This window comes from Rhineura floridana, chromosome 8 (assembly GCF_030035675.1).
Source record: "Rhineura floridana isolate rRhiFlo1 chromosome 8, rRhiFlo1.hap2, whole genome shotgun sequence".
Classification (NCBI taxonomy): domain Eukaryota; kingdom Metazoa; phylum Chordata; class Lepidosauria; order Squamata; family Rhineuridae; genus Rhineura; species Rhineura floridana.
The window spans coordinates 70,818,939-70,836,490 of NC_084487.1; the positions used below are offsets into that span (position 1 = coordinate 70,818,939).

Sequence of the window (17,552 nt, forward strand, 5' to 3'; positions counted from 1 at the left end):
GCCCTGAAAATAAAGGACTGTCATCTTTAAAGCAGGACACATGGCCAACCAAAATAAGAAGCACTGCTGCAGCTACCTTGATTTGCCCTTGAATGCCACAGAATGCACATTTTAGGTGCTAGGAACCCTGGGAACTGTAGTTTCTCAGTGCTTCTGAGACCTAAATTCCCCAGTGGTCTAGTTGCCACAATGCAGCTGAAGAACTTAATGAAAGCCATAGCATCATCACTCTTAATTGCTCCTTTTGCACAGTAAATTTTAGCAGGAAGGGAAGGGGGTGCTGTTGCTGTAGGGAAGGTGGCGGCAGGCCTATGGTCAGGCTAAGCTCAAATTTCAGAGATGTTTTGGGTGAGTTTATAATTGCAGTCTGCTTAGATATGTGGTGTGTTTATTTATTTATTAAACTTGTATACCGCCCCATAGCCAAAGCTCTCTGGGTGGTTTACAATAACTAAAAACAAATACAATTTAAAATACATCTTTTAAAAAACAATTTAAAACACAATTTAAAAATTTAAAACAATATAGAACACATGCTAAAATGCCTGGGAGAAGAGGAAAGTCTTGACCTGGAGCCAAAAAGATAACAGTGTTGGCACCAGGCGCACCTCATCAGGAAGATCATTCCATAATTTGGGGGCCACCACTGAGAAGGCCCTCTCCCTTGTTGCCATTCTCCGAGCTTCCCTCAGAGTAGGCACCCGGAGGAGGGCCTTTGATCTTGAACGTAGTGTATGGGTGGGTTTGTATCGGGAGAGGCGTTCCATCAGGTATTGTGGTCCCAAGCCGTGTAAGGCTTTATAGGTCAATACCAGCACCTTGAATTGAGCTCGGAAACATAAAGGCAGCCAGTGCAAGCGGGCCAGAATCGGTTTTATATGTTTGGAACTTCTGGTCCCTGTTACCAATCTGGCCGCTGCATTTTGCATTTTGAACTAGGTAAGTCTGCATTCTGAACTCTTCTCTTCCAAATTTTGGTGACTGTACTTATTCTTACAACAAACTTGGAAAGTAACTCAGGTAGACACATAGTGGCTTGCTTAGGCTAACCACTGAGCTTCATGACAGAGAGAATTTGAATTGACATCCCTTCATTTGAACACAGCATTCTATCTGCTTGTACATGGTCGCATGGCAGATGCTTTTATATATTTAAGGAAAAGAGCATGTTCTGGTCTAGCATTTCAGCATCATTTTTTAAAATTCCATCAAATCATAATAATTAGGACTGCACAATTTATGCACAAAATCCCTCCAGATACCTCTCAGGAATACTCTTACGCCTGACTCAATGAAAAATAATTACCCTGAGATTTCACAGTAAATCTTGCAGCCTACAAACCTAATCCTCATAATATTTAGGAAATTACAAATGCACAGGCATTAAAAGTTACAACCTTTGTTTTGGCTCTGACTGAAGATATGTGCTGCTAAATTTTATTTCATGATCATTTCAAAGAAATCAGTGGCCTTTGAATATAAATTTCTCAAAGGAAACTGTGATTAAGGAAATGCCAACAGCTTCACATTCTAAAGTATTACTACAAACTATTTTAAAAACTCAGCCTTACCACCATAAACACAAAGCATTCCAAGAGATGGCAGCAATCCATCCTGGCAACCCTAACCTAGCAAATAAACTATTCAAAGGAACAAAAGAATCTAAGTGTCTGAAATGCCAAATGGTTATAACTACACAGAGCACATGTCAGTTTTTGCCAGTGTACAGCCTGTACATTCCAAGCAAACTGATTTCACATGAAGGAAAATAGGAAATGAACAAGATGTATTTACAAATGTAGGATCTATACAAGGATTAGTTACTAAGCTCCACACAAATTTCAGGTTTTGGAAAGGATTTGGGACACATCTGTTGTTAAGAAGTGGAGTATATTTCCTTAGAATCTGTGTTAACAGTTCATCATAAGCATTTCTTATGTATGTTTGATACCCAACTGTAAAGATTTTGTTAAGACAATCATTGTGGGGTATGCTTATTGCAGCCCATAGCTGGGAAATGAAGAGGCAAGACAAGATGAAGTGTGGGTAAATCAAGGGCCACGTTTATTGAAATAAAGCCAATTAAGGGCTTGATTGCATAATAAATGATCTACAGAGTCAGTTGCAGGACCTAACTCATACCCAATTGGGCAAGGACACCTTGCCATGGGAAAGGGGGTGGTCCAAGCCCAATCCCCTTCTCTGGGCCCCATCCCTGCAGGGTGGTTAGGGAGGCCTTACTCTGAGTGGGTGTTACAGGTTAGCCCCAAACATTAAATTTATCCTGCCAACAAGCTACACAACCCAGAAGGCAGGCCTCAGAACCCACCTATCACCTTAAAGTGTGAGAAGGGTGCTCACCAAACCCTACCCTATGAAATGCCTGCACATATCTTCCATAGAAGAGTACAAGCCTCAGCTTAGACCTTCTTCCCCCACCTGCAACAAAATAATTTCACGCAGGGCACTCTGCAGTTCAGTCAGAAACAGATAATTACCTAAGTCAGATATATGAACACCATCTGGCCGGTAAAGATCAGCCCTTCCACACTTCACCTCAGTGTGATATATTACCTCGCCCTGCCAACTGGCAAGAGCAAGCCAGATTTCCCTATTTACCTTCTTGCTAGCCTTGTTCAGGCCCCTAGGGTCATCCCACCCCTCCAGCTCCTCCTTGGGAAGATCTCGGACCAAACAATCATAGTCCAAGCCACCTCCTCCATATGGCCTCAATGATAAGGGCTTTCCCCTTCAGCATTCCCAGCTCATTGCCTCCCAAATGGATCACCAAAACCTGCGGAGGGTGCTGCACCAACAAAGTATCAAACAGCGTTGGAAGGAGGCATTCCCACAGCATTCCAAGTCTATCCAGCCACTGGACCGAAGCACAATGGCTGAGCCCCAACTGGGTTCCGTGCATGGTCTGCGACGCCCTCCACCTGGCCCCGAACACCATGCTGTGGCCACAAATGAGTACCTTGACTCTCTCCAGGACCCACCAACCTGTTAAAATAGAAACAACACTTAACAATATGCTCATTAGCGCAACCGTCAATGTGAGCCTTTGATTGGCCTTGATTCCACCATCACATCACCTACCTCCATAGCATGACTGGACCTGTCAGTCCTTGAAGAAGAAGAAAGCAACTCTCCCATGCGAAAAGCCCCCCAAAATGCTATAACAGCAACTGCATGAAATAAAGCTGCCTCATGACTAGAACTACATAAAGACACCCAAAGCCCATGAAAACCCAACAGAATCTCTGGTGTAATGGGGCTACGAGTGTCTGGTGCAGCAGTATGAGCCCTAATCTACCCTTCCAGCATCTTTCTTATCCTAAAGTCCCTGGACAAATCAGACACGCCCCTCAGTTTAGCTAGGAATCCAATCCATTAGGGGGAATGGTCTTCTCTGAAAGTACCTGGCAATGCAGAGCCATGCAAAATCCCATCAACTAATCCACTGGTATAGGCCAGAGGAGAGAATACACCCTGCTCAAATGAAAACTATCAAACTCCCTACCTGCTCTCAAATAGGAGTTTCTTGTGCTGATGGCAAGGGACAACATTATGGCCTTCTCAGCTTCAAACTGCCAAGTTCCCACAATGCCACCAGCATTGGCTCTGGTTGAAGCCTGGCCAAAGGGGCCAACTCCTGAAAACGTGACATCTGATGGCGTGACAGGGCATCAGCCACGCTGTTGTTGCTGGTGAGCAAGAAAAAGAATAGTAAATGTAAGGTTACAAAAAGTTACAAAAGCATGTACTAAACCCATCACTCTAGCATTCCTAGAAGTAAGAGCATTGATAATATGCACCGTGGCCTGGTTATCACACCTGAAATACACCAGAGAGTTAGCCAGCTCAGCTCCCCACAAGTGCACGGCAACCACTATAGGAAAAAACTCCAGAAAAGTCAAATCCCTAGTGATGCCAGCCTCTGCCCAGGCCACTGGCCATGCCTCCGCACATCAGCTGTGCCTAAAAATAACCCCAAAACCTAAAGCCCCAGAGGCATCTGAGTGAACTTGCAACTCCACCTCCAACAGCCCTATGCCAAAATGAAACCCCATTAAACTGGTCCAAAAAATGCGACCAAACTAGCAAATCATCCCTCATGTCCCTAGTAACTCTAACCCAATGATGAAGCCTGCTTAGGCCCCTCATAAGGTCACAAATCCTGCACAGAGATGCTCTGCAAGGTGCTATGACTCTGCATGCAAAGTTCAAATGGCCTATCAACTCCTGAAGCTCCTTGAGGGTCACCTTTCTAGCTGCCCTCATGCTACCAACCCTGTGCTTCAACTTCCCTAATTTAACTGCCAGTAATCGGCAAGCCTGTGTTACCGAGTCAAGCTCAATATCCAAAAAGGTAAGCACATGCGATGGGCCCTCAGTTTTCTCCCCGGCCAAAGGCACCCGCAACTCCTGTGCCAACTGCCCAAAAGTAACCACAAGGTGACTACACTGCTGTGAGGCTGCAAAAGGGAAATTATATGCACTACTGCATGACAGCCAGCTCGCCTCTTGAGAGCCCATTCAAGGAATGTACTAAAATGTTCAAAAGCTGAACACAAAATAGAACACCCCATGGGCAAAGCTTGATCCACATAAAACCAACCCTTAAATGAAAATCCCAGATCAAAGTCCAAAGGGTGGACTGGCAAGAGGTGATTTAATATTACACTTATCCATGAGAGCACCCAGGCCAAAATGCTGAACCATCACTACTGCGCTGTCAAAGGAAGCATAACATACCAAACACAAATGTTCAGGAATAGCATCATTCACCAACTGACCCCTAGGGTACAGAGCCAGTACTAAAGGGCAGCCAGGTTGGGCCTTGGCCAGCAGCCCCTGGGGTGCCCTTAGATAGGGTGGGGGAGGAGTAGCTCTTCCCTTCTGCGGTCTGTGGCAGAGTACTGCCACAGATTGCAGGGAGAGAGCTTCCTAGCCACCCGCCTATTCACTAGCGCCACCTACCTGTCTCTTCTGTCTTTTGTGTTTGTGTGGGCTGCGCATGCAGGGCTGCCATTAATCAAGTTGGCAGCTGAGGTTTTCCTAAGGTGCTGATGCCCCTGCCACCATCTTGGTTGATGGCAGGGATGTGCATTCATAGCATGCATGTGTGCCATCAACCAAGATGGCAGCGGAGGCTTCAGCCCCTTAGGGAAACCTTGGCCGCCATCTTGGTTAATGGCACCCAAGAGTGCACAGCCACAAAAGACAGGAGAGACAGGTAGGTGGGGTGTGCATGCGTGGGCGAGCTGGGGCCCATGGCAAGCTGGCACCCAAGGGCCCCAGCATGCCTGGCGCCAGCCCTGCTATGGTAAAACAGGTGATGAATGAGGTGATATTGTCCAGGGTCTTTCTTAGGAACGTTGCCCAAAGGGGATATCCTTAAAATCGGCATAGGAGGATAATCAAAGGGACCCAAGACCCATCCCTCAGCTACCTCCTTATCAATTTTTTCCTGAACCACTGCCTCCATGCCAACTACTGACTTCAGATTCCCTGACATATAAGGCCTATGTTCTTCAACAACTGGAATCCGAAAACCACAACTGAAATCTTCCCCCAAATCCGCCCTGTTAGGATACTGCCTGAGCAAATGCAAGAGCTGCCAAATATCAGTCAGGGTTGGACCCCTTTCCTGAAGGCTGTCCCCCAGACCTGGGCTTTTTCCCCCTCTGAAAACCCTTAAACCCCTTACCTGTGGAGCAGCTGGTAAAAGGATGGGAGGCAGCACAGATGGAACACTCATGCCTAAATTTACATGGGTTCCTTTAGTGCTGAACTCCCAACAGAGCAGGCGGGTGGACCCACAGGAAGACACCACATTGGCAGATTTACCAAGTAAATGTCCACTGTCCACCCTGTCACTTTGCATAGGTCAAGCTGCGGTCATAAACTGCAACCACAACTCTGGGTCCTTCCTGTCCCACTGCACATGAACATCCACTGCTGCCCTCATCCTAAAAGATTCATCATAGGCCAGCCACACTGACTCCATGAATTCCGAATGCGCCCTAAAAATTATATCCAAGTACTTCACCAAAGCTGCCGCCCTCATAGGCTGGCACTGGGTCACTACCCCCATGTAAATTAAAAATCCTGCCATCCAATTGCCCCAGGTCCAATCCACCTTTTTCTTTTTAAATTTCTCACTGTCTCTTTTCTCTTGCTTATCCTTTTCCTTCTGTTCAGGCTGTCTGTATAACACGGAAAACACCTCCACGTATTCCACCTTCCAAATGTGCTCCTTTGTTGCCAACAACAAATGAGCCCCTAGGGGAGCTGACATATCCCCAAAATGGCACAGCACCAGCTCAAACAGAAGCCAAAGGATCAGCAGGAAGCTGAGCCGCCCCTGTAACAGGAGCACCCATGGAAGTCCAAACCTGCCTGCAAATGTCATTTGTGGGCTGCTGCTGGACTGGGGGAGACATACCCCTTCCATACCCAGTAGACATAGCCCCTGCATAAGGACTATAAGGCCACCCCTGAGCTGCTCCCCAAGCATGGCCCAAGGCCCCATCCCAGGCAACCCAGTCATCCCCACACATTACCTGAAGGAGTGGACTCACCAGAACCTGGATGAGCTGCAGCCACCTCCACTGCAGGACTCCCTGGAGCCACTGCCTCCACCTCAGGTGCCAAATAAGGAGGTGCGAACTGATCCTCTAGCACAGATAATCGGTCTAAAATAGAAATCCAATCAGTGTCATACTGACCTTTCTTATTCTGTGGACCCTTCGCTGCCTTAGCCTTCCTCCCACTAGCCTCGAGAGGTTGCCTGTTCCACCTCTCCAGCGACTCAATGCATGCTAACACTGAGACCATATCAGGTCCCTCATCCTCTGAGGATGAAGACTCCTGGGCTGGAGGAGGCAGCTGCAGAGCTCACCTCTTCATGGCCTTCCCTTTCCCCTTCGGGCCACCTGTGCCCTTCTTACAAGGCATAGTAGTACCCACTAGGCCTCCCCTTACTAAAATAAGCAAAACTGCCGGCTCAAAATAGCTCCCCGAAATGGCCACCACCCACGAGGCAGTAGAATGTCCTCAAATGGGTGCTCCAAAATGGCCGCTGCACCTGAGGCCCCAAAATGTGCTCAAAATGGCCACTCCAACATGAAACAGCAGAAGGTGGCAAGCATCCAAAAGCAATAGGGAAAAAAGGGGGGAACCCAAAATGCTTGAAAAATGTTTATTATAACAAAAGCCCAATGTATTTCAGCCACTCAGTGATCTGGCCTTCATCAGGGGATGAACTGGTCTAAAATATTCTTTTCTAGCAAATCTGGTCAAAATGATAAATGACCCCAATATTGTCCCCACTTTTTTCCTTTCATTCCAAAATGGCCACCACACAAGAGGCAGCAAAATGTGCTCAGAATGGCTGCCCCAAAATGGCCATCGCACCTGAGGCACCAAAATGTGCTCAAAATGGCCACCCCAAAATGGCTGCCACACAACAGACAGCAAAATGTGTTCAAAGTGGCTGCCCAAGCACAAAGGACAGCAAGAAGAGTCACCCCAACAAAATGGCCACCCTATCCGAAAAGGTGCAAAAAGGCACCTGGCTAAGAAAAGCCCCACCACTCAGCCCCACCGGAACCAGACTCAGCTCCCATCTCCCAATGGGCACTAAAGTGGCAGATTCCACCCCCCCAGTGCCCAGGAAGGTTCCAGAGGCCAAGACCCAGCAACCAGGCCCAACTGAACCCCCACTTCAAACCTCGCAACCCCCACAGAGCCCACCAAGATGTGCACTCCATCATAGCCACTGCTCCTCTGCAGCACGATTCCTTGTCAGGCCTGCGCACTAGTGCCAGTCAGGCCCACGCTGCCTCGCTGCCATTGCCGAACCGAGCCAGCTCCCCATTGTCATGGCTGCTCTCTAAAGGCCCATGCAGCCTTGCAGCCCCTGCCCCTGCCCCTGCCTCCTTACAGCTGCCCTTCTCCTGAAGCCCACACATCCTCACCACCGCTGCCTCGCAGCTGCCGCCACTGCCTCACAACTACCACCTCCTCTCTCTACCACCCCACACTCCACCAAAACAGGCTACAAGCCTAGGCCTCAAGGACAAAGGCAGCTCGCGACGTGCTCCAGTGTTGCGCAAGACCTGAAAGTGTCCGAAGGGAGACAGAGCAGGGCTTAAATAGCCACCCTGCTCCGCTCCCTGCGCAACATGGCATGTGTGGCCACACTGCCACCGAGGGGGGGAGGCTTTGAAGCCATGCCAGGTCTTCCCCGGCATGGCTGCAAATACTCACCATCACCAGAGCCCTTGGGTCTGGTGTTGGCGGGAATTATGCTGCCCCTCAGACAAGGACCAGGAATGCCTAACAATCCTGGCTAACCTGTGAAAGAAAGGCAAAAACTCTCCCAATCGTGATTGGGAATAAAATTCCTTTCTGGCCCTGTCAACCAGCAACTACTTAAAGCCGCAGTGGAAGCTTCTAAACAGAGGGAGGGAGGATTGGGGAAGCTCGACAAAGGAACAAAGAGGCTGGGAGGGCATAAAGCAAGCCCTTTTATAGGAGCTGCTGCTCCACCCCCTCCATAAGATCCCATGGGAGCAAACCCCTCCCTTGTTGGGGTCAACTGCACAGCACTGCAGTCTGGTCCTAGGTGCCCCCAGAATTTTGTTCCTTGTTCCATGTTGGTTTGATTCTGGACAGGCACACAATACCAGGCCTGCCATCAGCAGGTGGCATTCTTGGGAAATTGGCAACACCTTCCCATGCCAGGCAGATTGCAACCACCATTTAAATGACATCTCAGAGTGCACTGTGGGAAATTTCAATGGTGGCCTCCTCAGAACCACTTCACAATGGCTTATTACAAGAAACGGGGAATGGTGAGTCCCTGTTATATCCTCAACCAGCTCTCTCCCTCAGTTTGTTCAAGCTACACAAGTTGATATAAAAAAGTGGAAGTGGGATTGGAAAGGAATATGTGAGGAGTTCAAAGCCTTCCCAGCCCTTGGACTGATGCCTGCATGTGTATGCCTGTATATGTGTGCCAGGTAGCATGAGAGAAGAAAGAGGGAGGGCTCTGTTGAGTGCTTGGTACATGTGTGGAAGGATCATGTCTTCACAAGGGAAGACACAGCCGATGCACATATGGGGAAGGGCCTTAGATGTCAAGGGAGAGAATTTAACCTAGCCTTCTTCTTAGAATGCTAGTTTTCTATGTGTGAGGATTTGTTTGGATTTGAGGGGTGGGGGAAAGGGACAGAGAAGCAATTGATCATGTGAAGTGATCATGTGAGATGACTTAGTATAGAAAGACATTTACCACCTCACCTGCTGTCTGTGAAAACTAGGCATATGAAAGACTAGCTCCCCTATAAAATGAAATTACAGCCACATCATACAATGAAAAGGAGAAGTGAAATGAGGACAGGCAAATGGGGAATTTTTTTTAGGGCAGCATTGGGCTGTGTTCAACTTGTCAATAAGAATAGATTTCTGTCCCACTGATAAAGCCTTAAAAGGAACACAAGATGCTACTTCCTTAAGGCTTATAGTATAGTCTTGGAATAGATCCCCACCAAACAGGGCTTTGGGGGACATTAGACTATGCAGAAGGTTGCAAGAGTATTTATGTTTGTACTTTGCAATTATATTCGTAGATCTCACAACACAACTTTTGCTGAGCTGTTCCAATAATTGTGTACTTGCACACAAGTTAATCAAAGAACAGTATTCATGTATTTCATATTGCATTGTTCTCTTTTTAAAACCTTTATCTGAAATAGACTGCTGGTGATAAACTAATATATATATATTTAAAAAATCAATTTCTCTCAGTGCAGCCGGTCTGCCTTATAATTGGTATTTACAAACTAGTAATTATTCTCTTGAAATCTATTTTTAAAAGCACAGTAAATGGTACACATTATATTCTTCATCATTTGCATGCCACACTTTTATATCTATACACAATAGATGGACAGTAGTTTTCATACTATTTTCCATTCAGTTTCCCCATACCTTTTGTTCTCAAGTCATAATATGTTTTCACACTTTTCAGTTCCTTCTTTAACAGCAATGATCTCTCATAATCTTTAAGGGAAATATTAAAGGATCTTTCTGAAAATAAGCATCCCCAAAATATTGTGCATTTCAAGAAAGCCCGCTAATAAAATATTATTAAGTCTGCCATCAAATGATTATCAATAAAGCAAAATGATACTAGATGCAGCCTTATAAACTAGTAACATTTTGGTAGAATCAACGGACCTTATGAATGAGTAAGAGCAGGCATTGTCTTCTTTGATTCCGTGACAATTACTATCCTCCAGCCAAGAGCTACACTAAATGGTAAATTCTTTTGACAGAAGGCAATTTCATATCTTTAGCATAATGAAACCCTAATGAGTACCAAAGGTTTCTTTGAGTTGTGCAGTAATAACCTCAAATGTTTGTGATTGAAAATAACTTTTTCTGAAAACGAGAATGAAAATGAAGCTGCTATTCACATAATTCACAGTGTGATTCTGAACATGGCTTCACCAGTGTCATCAGATGTGTTCAAATATTCCATGGCACATGTTGTCTCCATCACCCATATTCCAAGACTGCTTCACCATTAGAACATTTGTGCATTTGGGAGATCTTTACTTCCTGGTTATACTGGTTGCATTTTGCAATTTCCCAATTTTGCACATCAGTTTTCTATAGAAAATCTGCATTCTAATTTGAATTTTGGTGAGTTCTAGTTGTGAATCTGTTTATTCAATACTGTCAGTTGTTCATATTAAGTAAACAACTATTGTTCTGCTTGTTTAGTTTTGCCCAGAGTTGATTTGCATCATAGGTTTTGTAGTTTCAAAGACCGTTGTGGTTTTAAAGTTTTGCTCACACATTCATATCTAGTGATATTCCTGAGAAGTAGTGATGGAAAATCTGTTAATTTTGGTTCTCTTCGTTTCTCATTTTTCCAATCTTAAATTCAGTTCTGCAGCAATCTGCCATTTGTTTGAAAAAAATCTCTAGAAACTTCTTCAGTATTTTACTGTGAACTTATCCTACTAAACACATTTTTGTATGCAGTTGTAACTAATGTACACATTTTGCAAGCAATGTCTCCTAATTCATTTTTATGTTATTTTCACTAATATATCATTTTATGCACACTTCCCGATATATGCATGTTTGTATGCATTAGTTGGAGAACTGCATTGCAAAATTCTGACAAGCGCAAATTTTGAAGATGGCTATGTTTCAGATCTCACATTGTTTCAGAAAGTGTGGATTTAATCAATTCAGCTTTAAATGCAAACCATATCAAGTTTCTCTCCCATCCCTACAGATTTAATAATAAAAGGTTAGAATGTTACCAGAACACATAATGATCATTCACTGAAGTAGTATTCATACGTTGATTCTTCAAAAGCATCATAGATTTTGGAATTTCCAACAGAATGATCGGATCAGGATTTGGTAGTGATAGAATCACCCTATTCAACAGTAACATTGCTTTAGTAACTCTATTCTCTTGAACCCCACCTTCAGAACCCTCCATAATAATTATACAGCCACGAGAGTGGCTGTATACTATAGCCAGTGTGGATTTTTCACATTCCGCAATGTTAAATTGAAAATAACCCTCCTTCCCATTCTGATGCTTCCCATAAGATCATTTGAAAACAAAACCTTACAAAACTTATAGTCCTAAACTCAGAAACGCTTGCTTAATAACTGTCAATTTTCATGACAATAAACAAAACAGTCAGAAAGAATCGACAGTTCAAAGTCTAAAGAGAGAGAGAGAAAAAAACCAGAGCCCTTTTGGACCTTTTTTCTCTCAGAGTTCTCATAATTTGTTGAAATTCATTAAACATCAGCCATGGTCACAGAGTACCTGTAATCCTGCTCCTGACCTTGCCCCATACGCTGACCTTCATATTCTGCAGTTTAAAAGTTAAAAAAAATATATGGCTGATTTTTAATTAATTCAATAAATTTTGGCTTGAACTCAATGATAATGTCAGGCGTGCTCAGTAAGAACCAACTGTCAGTGTTCTAAAAGCCAGACTCACAGCTGCTGGGCTTGCCTAATCAGGGCCACACCCACACCAGACTTTGATTTCACCTGAGACAGTCATGACTTCCCTCAGAGAATTTTGGAAAGTGTAGTTTGTGAAGGGTGCTAAGAGGAGACTCATATTCCCCTGACAGAGCTCCAGTGGCCAGAGTGGTTTAACAGTCAGCCACTCTGATTGAAGGTCTGTGAGGGGAGCAGGGTGTCTCTTAGCAACTCTCAGCACCCTTCAATAACTACACTTCCCAGGATTCTTTGAGAGAAGCCATGGCTGTCCAAAGTGAAATAAAGGTCTGGTGTGGATATGGCCAGGGACAGCTTTGGTTGAAATTTGGGTGGGAGGCTACATGTGCCTGCTGTAGAATAAAAAGGTGGGGGAAACCCTGAAAAGCAATGATACTGTTCACAGTTTTCCTTTTGGAAAGAAAAGGGGCTTCCCCTCTGCCCAGTGCCAACCCACCCAATCTTCTACCCTCTCCCTCCTCCTACCCTCCCTGCCCCTCTCCTGGGTCAATGTTGGGCTACGACCTGGGAGACCAGGGTTCAAATCCCCACACAGCCATGAAGCTCACTGGGGGACCTTGGGCCAGTCACTGCCTCTCAGCCTCAGAGGAACGCAATGGCAAAACCACCTCTGAATACTGTTTACCATGAAAACCCTATTCATATGGTCACCATAAGTCGGGATCGACTTGAAGGCAGTCTATTTCCATTTTCAAACATGATTGCACAGAAATAAATCCACTTCAACTCAAAAAGTATGTAACTGATCAAACCCGCCCTCCCTTCTCCTTCTTCCTATCTCCTCCCTTCCCCTCCCCCTCTAATCCCCTCCTTCCCCCTCCCCCTCCTCCTCCCCATGGTCAGTTTTACCTATCTTAAGCATGATTACATGGGAGTAAATACAATTGAACTCAATAAGCATGCAAATTATCAAACCTGCCCTCCCTGCCCCTTCCTTTGCCCCTCTCCCTCCAATCCCCTCTTTCTGCTACCCTCTCCGCTTCCTTTCTCTTTCCCTCTCCTCTCCCCTCCCTCTGATCCTTCCCCATGGTCAGTTTTACTTATCCTAACCGTGATTACATAGGAGTAAATCCCATTGAACTCAATAAGCATGCAAATGATCAGACCTGGCTTTCCCCTCCTTCCCCCTCCCCTCCCCTCTTCCTTCTTCCTCATGATTGCATGGGAGTAAATCCCTCTGAACTCAATAAACATGCAAATGATCAAACGTGTCCTCCTCCCGCCCGCTACTCCCTGGTCCCCTCCACCCTTCCTCCTCCTCCTCCCCATCCCCAGTGGTCAGTTTCACCTATTGTCCGGAGGCAGAGCTGGGGTCCCGGGGAGTTGGCAGAAGAGGATTCCTATGGATGGCAGAGGGGAGGGGGAGGAACTTCCCCCCTTTGGAGTGAAGACAAAACAGAGGAAATGCCAGTGATAGGGTCGCCTAGCAACGGGGAGCCTGAGAGCTTTGAAGTTTCAGAATCCTCCCTAGACATTCTCACGCCCCCCCTTCTTCGAAGCTCAGAGCAAGAGGGAGAAGAGGGAGGGCTGCCCACAGCAGAAAAGCAGCGAGGCAGTTTATCATCAGCCCCTTCCCTATCCCCCATACTGGAATAGGAAACTTCAGAAGAGGAGGGGCCCATGCTTCCCCCCTCACCGCGCACACGTAGACAGCTGAAAAGACAGGAGAGAAGGGGGGGAAGGTGGGCAGTACCTGAGGGGCAGTTAAGGAGGACCGAAAGGTTGCGCGCCCGTTTGGCCCCTTCTTAAAGAACAGGCGGGAAGCAGCCCCTTGCTCTGTCAACTTTCTCCCAATGCCGCAGGACCTGTATCCCTGTATTGCTTCATGAGAAGACGCAGTTTTTGCTTGGACATTACTCTAATAAAACACGAATTACTTACAACCTCTGGTCTGGTTCCTGAGTCTCATCCTGGGCCTGACACCTATCCTAAGCATGATTGCAAGGGAGTAAATCTCACTAACTCAATAAGCATGCAAATGGTCAATCTATTCTCAGCAAACTTGCACAGGATCCCATTTCTTACCTCCCGGATTAAAAAGCAGAGAAATTCACTAACAGGCAAAAAAATCTTGTGGTTTAAGAATGTACCTATAGCACACAGATATTTCTATCAAACTTTAAAAAGCAGGGAAATTGGGCAGCTATAGTGAATGCACCAGGGGAGCAGGAGACCTGACCTCCTCTCTGAGATATTGGACTGCCCTACAAATCTGTCAAAATGCAAACACAATTTGGGTTGGTTTTTCACAGTGCAATCCACTTCCTGTGTAGCTTGGAAGAATTTGGTAACATATGCCTCTGAGCATATGGTGAGTAGTGGCAACACCTGCAATCTGCTCAAATAATAGAAACAAGACGTGCTGTGCTGATCTTGTTTTAGCAGGGAAGAAGCAACATTATTAAGATAGTTGACATAGTTCAGATAGTCACTTTAAATATGTCTGATTTACTTTGCCATTTTGGTGAAGTTTCTTATAGGAAATCATTTTCTTTTGCTTCTATTTCTGTGAATACGTGAAGTACAGCAACACTTTGCAAAATTTACACTTTAAAAAGTCCAAAAATTATTATGGAGTAATGGCACCGACTATTCTGCAGAATAGTCTCCAGTGGACATCAGGAGTGTCTCAATTTGCAAAAGAAAACAGTGGGAGGTGAAATATATTCTAGGTGTGCTCTATGTTTTTAATTGACTGTGCCCACCTTGCCTTAAATGAAATGGTTTAAACATAGCAGGCTGAAAACATCATCTTGGGCAGGCTAAGTTTGTTTTTTTTCAACAGCTAGAGTCATTCCTGAAGAAGAAGCATTTTGTAATCGGTCTGATTTTACATCAAACTGCAGTTTCAGATTCCACTGTTAATGCACCCAAAATAGAAATAGAACATAACCTCCAATTTGAAACACAAAAGGCTGTCTTCACCATCATATGACATTGACCAATACAAAGGCTTTGAAATTAATAAAAATAAATTTGACACAGGTTTCTAGGATGAATAATGAGAGAAATAAAATTTTCTAGATTAGATTCTCTGTAGAAACAATAGTAACACAGGAATGTAGCAAAGTAAGAACACCAATAAACATACAAAAATGTAATTCTCTATCTTTGGAGATGGCAGGTATTGCCACCACTCACCATATGCTCAGAGGCACATTACCCAATTATTCCAAGCTACACAGCAAGTGGATTGGACTGTGAAAGACCAACCCAAATTGTGTTTGCATTTTGATGAATTTGTAGGGCAGTCCAATATCTCAGAGAGGAGGTCAGGTCTCCTGCTCCCCTGGTGCATTCACTATAGCTGCCCAATTTCCCTGCTTTTTAAAGTTTGATAGAAATATCTGTGTGCTATAGATACGTTCTTAAACCACAAGATGTTTTGCCTATTAGTGAAGTATAAAGCTTCTTTTGAGGCTTTCTCAAAAGAAAGTCCCTAGCCCTCTTCTGACACTGCTGCCATTAAGAGGTAACACAAATAGAATGGGGCTGTGGGTTATGCCTTTAGCCACCTACCCAATGTTGTGTGGCTCTTTCTGATTGCTCTCTGCAATTTCTGAAGTGGGCACCCATACATTTGCAGGACCCTGTTTGTTCAAGGTTCTGAATTGTGCACGAAGACTCCATGACTACATAAGCCTTGCCACTTACAAAGTAGTTGCTGCACACAAGAGAAGCCAGAAGAATCCTGTGCCCCTAAAAACCAGCATTTGCTATAAGAATGGGATTCTTTTCTTGAGAAGGGAAGCTCTGTTTGGGCCTGGAGAGGCAAAGAATGAGCCTCTATTATGGAATTCTGGCAGGGCAAATTGAAACAAACACTGTACATGACTAGTTGCTACACTTCTTGCTAATCCCATTGATGGCTGTTTCTTTTCCTGCAGATCTTTGCTATCCTGCCATCCACCTGCCACGTGTAAAATTCAAGGATAACAAACAAAAGCATCAGGCATATGACTCCTACTGGAACGATTAAGCCAGGAGATAATCAACTAGAATGTTAAGGAAACAAACTCTTCTCAGAGTAACTAGCCAAGAAGTTTGAATGGCCTCAGAGCTCCCACCAGAGAGGCCAAAAGTCTCTCTGCTCAATCACCTCCCAGAGTAGCTGGAAGAAGATTCACATTTTAGAAGCCATTTCTCAGAGACCTAAAATATGCTCTTCCTGGCTGGCATCATTTTAAATACTTTCAACACCTAATAGCTATCAGGAAAACACAATTTTTAACCTTTGTTTTAACTATTGAGCCTCAGCTTGGGCATAAAATATTATGCTTTTTGTCTTACTAACCCGGACTGTTCTCTCTTGAGGATCCTTGCTGAGAAATTGCAAGCAATCTGTGACTCTGTGTCTGCTTCCCTCCTTTTCTTCCTGATTCCAAGGCTATATATTCAAATCTCAGCAGAACAGGACTGGTTGCATGGCATGCCCCCCTTCCCTATACGAAATATCCTTTGCTGTTCTAGACGGGTCTTCTTTGGAACGCCTCTTTCCTTGCTTTGTTGGCAAATGTGTTCATAAGGCTCCAGGATGAACTTCCCTTTGCATCCTCAGAACAACGTCTGAATTCTCCACAGATCTTTCTCCTTCTCCATCCTTCTTTTAACCTCCCCCCAAAAAACCCCTTGTCATTCCCCCCAAATTTAATTGCTTTCCATTTCTTCCCAACGCTTTGACATCCACCACCACCCCCAGCAATCCAAGCCTATTTTTGACAAGCCACTTCAAGCCTCTCCACTGGTTTCCCCCGGTCTGTTTCTGTCTCTTACCCCTCTGTTCCTGTTAACTCTTTCACTCTTTGCTCAACACTTTGCTTCTTCCCTTCCAGGCCTCCCCAAATCCTCCTACTTTTATCAAAATCACAAAATTGTATCTGCATTCCTTGCTTACTTCTCTACCACCACCCACCACTTCAGGGAGAGAGAGAGAAAGAGAAAGAGATGTAGTTCCTTAATAGTATGTTTGACTCTTCAAGCTACTGTTTTAGAATAATTTCTTTTTATTGCTCTGGGCAGACAGCTCCTCCCCTTTGTCTAGTCTCAGGCAACATCCTTCCCTCTCTCTTTGACTGATTTACCGCACTGTAGCTGTACTATGGGTATTACTGCATGTTTTTAGAACAGATAGCTTGAATGATTAGTTTTAACTCTGTAGGCTAATGTTAGTATGCTGCTTATGAAAGTCTATGTTAACATCTTTTTTTTAAAACTATATATGTTCTCTTTTAAAATATAAAACGACTTAAGATTGATCTTGCTGTTCTTGTCTTTATTAGCTCTTGAAGTACCAAATCTGGGGTGAATCAAGGTTCAGTAGCGGACGGCGTAGTGGGGTGCTGCTGCTCACCTGATTTCTGGTTAATTGTCACTGCTTACTGGGAGGTAGAGGGTAGGGGCGAGGCAGCAGCAAGATCCACACATTGCAAATGCACCGGCAAAGCAATTCTGGTCCTCCTGCTGGTACACCACA

The 17,552-nt window shown here is 44.9% G+C and overlaps 1 long non-coding RNA gene across 2 annotated transcripts in view; it reads left to right on the forward strand.

Moving 5' to 3' along the window:
* LOC133389975 (uncharacterized) overlaps positions 1 to 17,002 on the forward strand; it is a 31,553-nt gene extending 14,551 nt beyond the window's left edge. For both annotated transcript variants that reach the window (XR_009764248.1, XR_009764249.1), the window contains exon 3: positions 15,967 to 17,002. This is a non-coding gene — a long non-coding RNA (uncharacterized LOC133389975). The remainder of the gene's footprint in view (positions 1 to 15,966) is intronic.
* Positions 17,003 to 17,552: the final 550 nt, after the last annotated feature.